Source organism: Paramisgurnus dabryanus, chromosome 9 (assembly GCF_030506205.2).
Source record: "Paramisgurnus dabryanus chromosome 9, PD_genome_1.1, whole genome shotgun sequence".
NCBI classification, from domain to species: domain Eukaryota; kingdom Metazoa; phylum Chordata; class Actinopteri; order Cypriniformes; family Cobitidae; genus Paramisgurnus; species Paramisgurnus dabryanus.
Genome location: NC_133345.1, coordinates 14589858 through 14597357, shown reverse-complemented (window position 1 = coordinate 14597357; position 7500 = coordinate 14589858). Strand labels below are relative to the sequence as shown.

Sequence of the window (7500 nt, the reverse complement as noted above, 5' to 3'; positions counted from 1 at the left end):
CGCCTGGGTGAAAACCAGGAATCCTAACCGCTAGACCATATGGGACAACACGCCTAAGCACCTGGGTTGTGGAGGTGGAGAGAGTGGCAATTTCAGGCCTTACTGGCATTTTGCTTTCAGAACGTTGTCCTTTTGTGACTTGAGATTTTGGTGAGCAGTTATCTTGGGCCACCCGAGTGTCGGCAAGCCAGTTGTTCTGGCTGCACTGCTCAATCAGACAGATCTATGTGTCACCCCATGTTTGTCCACATTAGCACTGTTTGGCGTTAAAGATTGTTCCTTCCCTCTTTGCGTCGCTGAGGAAAAAATTGAGAATATACAGTGATGTGTCAGAAATCAATTTCCTTCCACTGTTCCATCTGCAGTAGTCCACCACTTTTCCCATAATAAAAGAGTGGAGTCGCAAGCCCCCCAATTTTTGAAGCAATCCAGAAAGAATTTCTATATTTCTCTGCATGTGTAAGCATGAAACGTGTACAAAAGGGACAACGTGCGTCTTAGGAGTCGTCTGCTGTAAACGGTTTGTTGGGATGATCCAATCAGCCTGGGTCTACACAGCCAGAACTGGTGCCAAATTGCATGCATTAGATCTCGTGGCGCAACGGTAGCGCGTCTGACTCCAGATCAGAAGGTTGCGTGTTCAAATCACGTCGGGACCAGTGGTCGTTTCTTGCGGTTATGAAGTCACACAAGGTTTGTTGCGCTGTACTAGAGAGACGTAAGCTTTCGGAGAATGGGTGCTGTGGGCAACCTGAGTGTGAGCCGGCCAATCCCTTTGACCTCACCTCTCAATCAGATAGATCAGTAGGTCACCGCGTGAATGTCCACTTTAGCACCACTGAGTCATTAAGATTTTTTCCCTCTTCGTACAGGGGAGGTAACCAATGAGGGAATACAGTAATTTGTCATGAATCAGTTTCCTCCACTTTATAATTTGCGTGAGCTCAAAAAAGGCAAATATTGGAAGAGGCGAGGATTTTTTTCACCCACTTTACTCAACACATCAACCCCACAAAGCAGTGAAGTATTTCAATCTTGAAAAGATGCAAAAGGCAGCGGCTTCCCATACCGGGAGTCGAACCAGGGCCGCCTGGGTGAAAACCAGGAATCCTAACCGCTAGACCATATGGGACAACACGCCTAAGCACCTGGATTGTGGAGGTGGAGAGAGTGGCAATTTCAGGCCTTACTGGCATTTTGCTTTCAGAACGTTGTCCTTTTGTGACTTGAGATTTTGGTGAGCAGTTTTCCTGGGCCACCCGAGTGTCGGCAAGCCAGTTGTTCTGGCTGCACTGCTCAATCAGACAGATCTATGTGTCACCCCATGTTTGTCCACATTAGCACTGTTTGGCGTTAAAGATTGTTCCTTCCCTCTTTGCGTCGCTGAGGAAAAAATTGAGAATATACAGTGATGTGTCAGAAATCAATTTCCTTCCACTGTTCCATCTGCAGTAGTCCACCACTTTTCCCATAATAAAAGAGTGGAGTCGCAAGCCCCCCAATTTTTGAAGCAATCCAGAAAGAATTTCTATATTTCTCTGCATATGTAAGCATGAAACGTGTACAAAAGGGACAACGTGCGTCTTAGGAGTCGTCTGCTGTAAATGGTTTGTTGGGATGATCCAATCAGCCTGGGTCTACACAGCCAGAACAGGTGCCAAATTGCATGCGTTAGATCTTGTGGCGCAACGGTAGCGCGTCAGACTCCAGATCAGAAGGTTGCGTGTTCAAATCACGTCGGGATCAGTGGTCGTTTCTTGCAGTTATGAAGTCACACAAGGTTTGTTGCGCTGTATCAGAGAGACGTAAGCTTTTGGAGAATGGGTGCTGTGAGCAACCTGAGTGTGAGCCGGCCAATCCCTTTGACCTCACTTCTCAATCAGATAGATCAGTAGGTCACCGCGTGAATGTCCACTTTAGCACCACTGAGTCATTAAGATTTTTTCCCTCTTCGTACAGGGGAGGTAACCAATGAGGGAATACAGTAATTTGTCATGAATCAGTTTCCTCCACTTTATAATTTGCGTGAGCTCAAAAAAGGCAAATATTGGAAGAGGCGAGGATTTTTTCACCCACTTTACTCAACACATCAACCCCACAAAGCAGTGAAGTATTTCAATCTTGAAAAGATGCAAAAGGAAGCGGCTTCCCATACCGGGAGTCGAACCCGGGCCGCCTGGGTGAAAATCAGGAATCCTAACAGCTAGACCATATGGGACAACACACCTAAGCACCTGGGTTGTGGAGGTGGAGAGAGTGCCAATTTCAGGCCTTACTGGCATTTTGCATTCAGAACGTTGTCCTTTTGTGACTTGAGATTTTGGTGAGCAGTTGTTCTGGCTGCACTGCTCAATCAGACAGATCTATGTGTCACCCCATGTTTGTCCACATTAGCACTGTTTGGCGTTAAAGATTGTTCCTTCCCTCTTTGCGTCGCTGAGGAAAAAATTGAGAATATACAGTGATGTGTCAGAAATCAATTTCCTTCCACTGTTCCATCTGCAGTAGTCCACCACTTTTCCCATAATAAAAGAGTGGAGTCGCAAGCCCCCCAATTTTTGAAGCAATCCAGAAAGAATTTCTATATTTCTCTGCATATGTAAGCATGAAACGTGTACAAAAGGGACAACGTGCGTCTTAGGAGTCGTCTGCTCTAAACGGTTTGTTGGGATGATCCAATCAGCCTGGGTCTACACAGCCAGAACAGGTGCCAAATTGCGTGCATTAGATCTCGTGGCGCAACGGTAGCGCGTCTGACTCCAGATCAGAAGGTTGCGTGTTCAAATCACGTCGGGATCAGTGGTCGTTTCTTGCATTTATGAAGTCACACAAGGTTTGTTGCGCTGTACTAGAGAGACGTAAGCTTTTGGAGAATGGGTGCTGTGGGCAACCTGAGTGTGAGCCGGCCAATCCCTTTGACCTCACTACTCAATCAGATAGATCAGTAGGTCACCGAGTGAATGTCCACTTTAGCACCACTGAGTCATTAAGATTTTTTCCCTCTTCGTACAGGGGAGGTAACCAATGAGGAAATACAGTAATTTGTCATTAATCAGTTTCCTCCACTTTATAATTTGCGTGAGCTCAAAAAAGGCAAATATTGGAAGAGGCGAGGAATTTTTTCACCCACTTTACTCAACACATCAACCCCACAAAGCAGTGAAGTATTTCAATCTTGAAGAGATGCAAAAGGCAGCGGCTTCCCATACCAGGAGTCAAACCCGGGCCGCCTGGGTGAAAATCAGGAATCCTAACCGCTAGACCATATTGGACAACACACCTAGGCACCTGTGTTGTGGAGGTGGAGAGAGTGGCAATTTCAGGCCTTACTGGCATTTTGCTTTCAGAACGTTGACCTTTTGTGACTTGAGATTTTGGTGAGCAGTTATCCTGGGCCACCCGAGTGTCGGCAAGCCAGTTGTTCTGGCTGCACTGCTCAATCAGACAGATCTATGTGTCACCCCATGTTTGTCCACATTAGCACTGTTTGGCGTTAAAGATCGTTCCTTCCCTCTTTGCGTCGCTGAGGAAAAAATTGAGAATATACAGTGATGTGTCAGAAATCAATTTCCTTCCACTGTTCCATCTGCAGTAGTCCACCACTTTTCCCATAATAAAAGAGTGGAGTCGCAAGCCCCCCAATTTTTGAAGCAATCCAGAGAGAATTTCTATATTTCTCTGCATGTGTAAGCATGAAACGTGTACAAAAGGGACAACTTGCATCTTAGGAGTCGTGTGCTGTAAACGGTTTGTTGGGATGATCCAATCAGCCTGGGTCTACACAGCCAGAACAGGTGCCAAACTGCGTGCGTTAGGTCTCGTGGCGCAACGGTAGTGCGTCTGACTCCAGATCAGAAGGTTGCGTGTTCAAATCACGTGGGGATCAGTGGTCGTTTCTTGCGGTTATGAAGTCACACAAGGTTTGTTGCGCTGTACTAGAGAGACGTAAGCTTTTGGAGAATGGGTGCTGTGGGCAACCTGAGTGTGAGCCGGCCAATCCCTTTGACCTCACTACTCAATCAGATAGATCAGTAGGTCACCGAGTGAATGTTCACTTTAGCACCACTGAGTCATTAAGATTTTTTCCCTCTTCGTACAGGGGAGGTAACCAATGAGGAAATACAGTAATTTGTCATGAATCAGTTTCCTCCACTTTATAATTTGCGTGAGCTCAAAAAAGGCAAATATTGGAAGAGGCGAGGAATTTTTTCACCCACTTTACTCAACACATCAACCCCACAAAGCAGTGAAGTATTTCAATCTTGAAGAGATGCAAAAGGCAGCGGCTACCCATACCGGGAGTCGAACCCGGGCTGCCTCGGTGAAAACCAGGAATCCTAACCGCTAGACCATATGGGACAACACGCCTAAGCACCTGGATTGTGGAGGTGGAGAGAGTGGCAATTTCAGGCCTTACTGGCATTTTGCTTTCAGAACGTTGTCCTTTTGTGACTTGAGATTTTGGTGAGCAGTTATCCTGGGCCACCCGAGTGTCGGCAAGCCAGTTGTTCTGGCTGCACTGCTCAATCAGACAGATCTATGTGTCACCCCATGTTTGTCCACATTAGCACTGTTTGGCGTTAAAGATTGTTCCTTCCCTCTTTGCGTCGCTGAGGAAAAAATTGAGAATATACAGTGATGTGTCAGAAATCAATTTCCTTCCACTGTTCCATCTGCAGTAGTCCACCACTTTTCCCATAATAAAAGAGTGGAGTCGCAAGCCCCCCAATTTTTGAAGCAATCCAGAAAGAATTTCTATATTTCTCTGCATATGTAAGCATGAAACGTGTACAAAAGGGACAACGTGCGTCTTAGGAGTCGTCTGCTGTAAACGGTTTGTTGGGATGATCCAATCAGCCTGGGTCTACACAGCCAGAACAGGTGCCAAATTGCATGCGTTAGATCTTGTGGCGCAACGGTAGCGCGTCAGACTCCAGATCAGAAGGTTGCGTGTTCAACTCACGTCGGGATCAGTGGTCGTTTCTTGCAGTTATGAAGTCACACAAGGTTTGTTGCGCTGTACTAGAGAGACGTAAGCTTTTGGAGAATGGGTGCTGTGGGCAACCTGAGTGTGAGCCGGCCAATCCCTTTGACCTCACTTCTCAATCAGATAGATCAGTAGGTCACCGCGTGAATGTCCACTTTAGCAACACTGAGTCATTAAGATTTTTTCCCTCTTCGTACAGGGGAGGTAACCAATGAGGGAATACAGTAATTTGTCATAAATCAGTTTCCTCCACTTTATAATTTGCGTGAGCTCAAAAAAGGCAAATATTGGAAGAGGCGAGGATTTTTTCACCCACTTTACTCAACACATCAACCCCACAAAGCAGTGAAGTATTTCAATCTTGAAGAGATGCAAAAGGAAGCGGCTTCCCATACCGGGAGTCGAACCTGGGCCGCCTGGGTGAAAACCAGGAATCCTAACCGCTAGACCATATGGGACAACACGCCTAAGCACCTGGGTTGTGGAGGTGGAGAGAGTGCCAATTTCAGGCCTTACTGGCATTTTGCATTCAGAACGTTGTCCTTTTGTGACTTGAGATTTTGGTGAGCAGTTGTTCTGGCTGCACTGCTCAATCAGACAGATCTATGTGTCACCCCATGTTTGTCCACATTAGCACTGTTTGGCGTTAAAGATTGTTCCTTCCCTCTTTGCGTCGCTGAGGAAAAAATTGAGAATATACAGTGATGTGTCAGAAATCAATTTCCTTCCACTGTTCCATCTGCAGTAGTCCACCACTTTTCCCATAATAAAAGAGTGGAGTCGCAAGCCCCCCAATTTTTGAAGCAATCCAGAAAGAATTTCTATATTTCTCTGCATATGTAAGCATGAAACGTGTACAAAAGGGACAACGTGCGTCTTAGGAGTCGTCTGCTCTAAACGGTTTGTTGGGATGATCCAATCAGCCTGGGTCTACACAGCCAGAACAGGTGCCAAATTGCGTGCATTAGATCTCGTGGCGCAACGGTAGCGCGTCTGACTCCAGATCAGAAGGTTGCGTGTTCAAATCATGTCGGGATCAGTGGTCGTTTCTTGCAGTTATGAAGTCACACAAGGTTTGTTGCGCTGTACTAGAGAGACATAAGCTTTTGGAGAATGGGTGCTGTGGGCAACCTGAGTGTGAGCCGGCCAATCCCTTTGACCTCACTACTCAATCAGATAGATCACTAGGTCACCGAGTGAATGTCCACTTTAGCACCACTGAGTCATTAAGATTTTTTCCCTCTTCGTACAGGGGAGGTAACCAATGAGGAAATACAGTAATTTGTCATGAATCAGTTTCCTCCACTTTATAATTTGCGTGAGCTCAAAAAAGGCAAATATTGGAAGAGGCGAGGAAATTTTTCACCCACTTTACTCAACACATCAACCCCACAAAGCAGTGAAGTATTTCAATCTTGAAAAGATGCAAAAGGCAGCGGCTTCCCATACCGGGAGTCAAACCCGGGCCGCCTGTGTGAAAATCAGGAATCCTAACCGCTAGACCATATGGGACAACACACCTAGACACCTGTGTTGTGGAGGTGGAGAGAGTGGCAATTTCAGGCCTTACTGGCATTTTGCTTTCAGAACGTTGTCCTTTTGTGACTTGAGATTTTGGTGAGCAGTTATCCTGGGCCACCCGAGTGTCGGCAAGCCAGTTGTTCTGGCTGCACTGCTCAATCAGACAAATCTATGTGTCACCCCATGTTTGTCCACATTAGCACTGTTTGGCGTTAAAGATTGTTCCTTCCCTCTTTGCGTCGCTGAGGAAAAAATTGAGAATATACAGTGATGTGTCAGAAATCAATTTCCTTCCACTGTTCCATCTGCAGTAGTCCACCACTTTTCCCATAATAAAAGAGTGGAGTCGCAAGCCCCCCAATTTTTAAAGCAATCCAGAAAGAATTTCTATATTTCTCTGCATGTGTAAGCATGAAACGTGTACAAAAGGGACAACGTGCGTCTTAGGAGTCGTCTGCTGTAAACGGTTTGTTGGGATGATCCAATCAGCCTGGGTCTACACAGCCAGAACAGGTGCCAAATTGCATGCATTAGATCTCGTGGCGCAACGGTAGCACGTCTGACTCCAGATCAGAAGGTTGCGTGTTCAAATCACGTCGGGATCAGTGGTCGTTTCTTGCATTTATGAAGTCACACAAGGTTTGTTGCGCTGTACTAGAGAGACGTAAGCTTTTGGAGAATGGGTGCTGTGGGCAACCTGAGTGTGAGCCGGCCAATCCCTTTGACCTCACTACTCAATCAGATAGATCAGTAGGTCACCGAGTGAATGTCCACTTTAGCACCACTGAGTCATTAAGATTTTTTCCCTCTTCGTACAGGGGAGGTAACCAATGAGGAAATACAGTAATTTGTCATGAATCAGTTTCCTCCACTTTATAATTTGCGTGAGCTCAAAAAAGGCAAATATTGGAAGAGGCGAGGAATTTTTTCACCCACTTTACTCAACACATCAACCCCACAAAGCAGTGAAGTATTTCAATCTTGAAGAGATG

General features: G+C 46.1%; 12 non-coding genes across 12 annotated transcripts in view; 7 read left to right on the top strand and 5 right to left on the bottom strand.

The window, feature by feature from the left end:
• The window catches only part of trnae-uuc (transfer RNA glutamic acid (anticodon UUC)), a 72-nt gene extending 27 nt beyond the window's left edge, over positions 1–45 (bottom strand). Inside the window, exon 1 of the tRNA in view lies at positions 1–45. This exon is cut by the window's left edge and continues 27 nt beyond it. This is a non-coding gene — a tRNA (tRNA-Glu).
• A 542-nt stretch (positions 46–587) lies between these two features.
• Positions 588–659, top strand: trnaw-cca (transfer RNA tryptophan (anticodon CCA)). The gene has a single exon. It is a non-coding gene; the product is annotated as a tRNA-Trp (tRNA).
• A 401-nt stretch (positions 660–1060) lies between these two features.
• Positions 1061–1132, bottom strand: trnae-uuc (transfer RNA glutamic acid (anticodon UUC)). The gene has a single exon. It is a non-coding gene; the product is annotated as a tRNA-Glu (tRNA).
• Positions 1133–1674: 542 nt separating this feature from the next.
• Positions 1675–1746, top strand: trnaw-cca (transfer RNA tryptophan (anticodon CCA)). Its single transcript has one exon. It is a non-coding gene; the product is annotated as a tRNA-Trp (tRNA).
• A 400-nt stretch (positions 1747–2146) lies between these two features.
• On the bottom strand, positions 2147–2218 carry trnae-uuc (transfer RNA glutamic acid (anticodon UUC)). Its single transcript has one exon. It is a non-coding gene; the product is annotated as a tRNA-Glu (tRNA).
• Positions 2219–2727: 509 nt separating this feature from the next.
• Positions 2728–2799, top strand: trnaw-cca (transfer RNA tryptophan (anticodon CCA)). Its single transcript has one exon. It is a non-coding gene; the product is annotated as a tRNA-Trp (tRNA).
• Positions 2800–3814: 1015 nt separating this feature from the next.
• trnaw-cca (transfer RNA tryptophan (anticodon CCA)) lies at positions 3815–3886 on the top strand. The gene has a single exon. It is a non-coding gene; the product is annotated as a tRNA-Trp (tRNA).
• Positions 3887–4901: 1015 nt separating this feature from the next.
• Positions 4902–4973, top strand: trnaw-cca (transfer RNA tryptophan (anticodon CCA)). Its single transcript has one exon. It is a non-coding gene; the product is annotated as a tRNA-Trp (tRNA).
• Positions 4974–5373: 400 nt separating this feature from the next.
• trnae-uuc (transfer RNA glutamic acid (anticodon UUC)) lies at positions 5374–5445 on the bottom strand. Its single transcript has one exon. It is a non-coding gene; the product is annotated as a tRNA-Glu (tRNA).
• Positions 5446–5954: 509 nt separating this feature from the next.
• Positions 5955–6026, top strand: trnaw-cca (transfer RNA tryptophan (anticodon CCA)). The gene has a single exon. It is a non-coding gene; the product is annotated as a tRNA-Trp (tRNA).
• Positions 6027–6427: 401 nt separating this feature from the next.
• On the bottom strand, positions 6428–6499 carry trnae-uuc (transfer RNA glutamic acid (anticodon UUC)). Its single transcript has one exon. It is a non-coding gene; the product is annotated as a tRNA-Glu (tRNA).
• A 542-nt stretch (positions 6500–7041) lies between these two features.
• Positions 7042–7113, top strand: trnaw-cca (transfer RNA tryptophan (anticodon CCA)). The gene has a single exon. It is a non-coding gene; the product is annotated as a tRNA-Trp (tRNA).
• Positions 7114–7500: the final 387 nt, after the last annotated feature.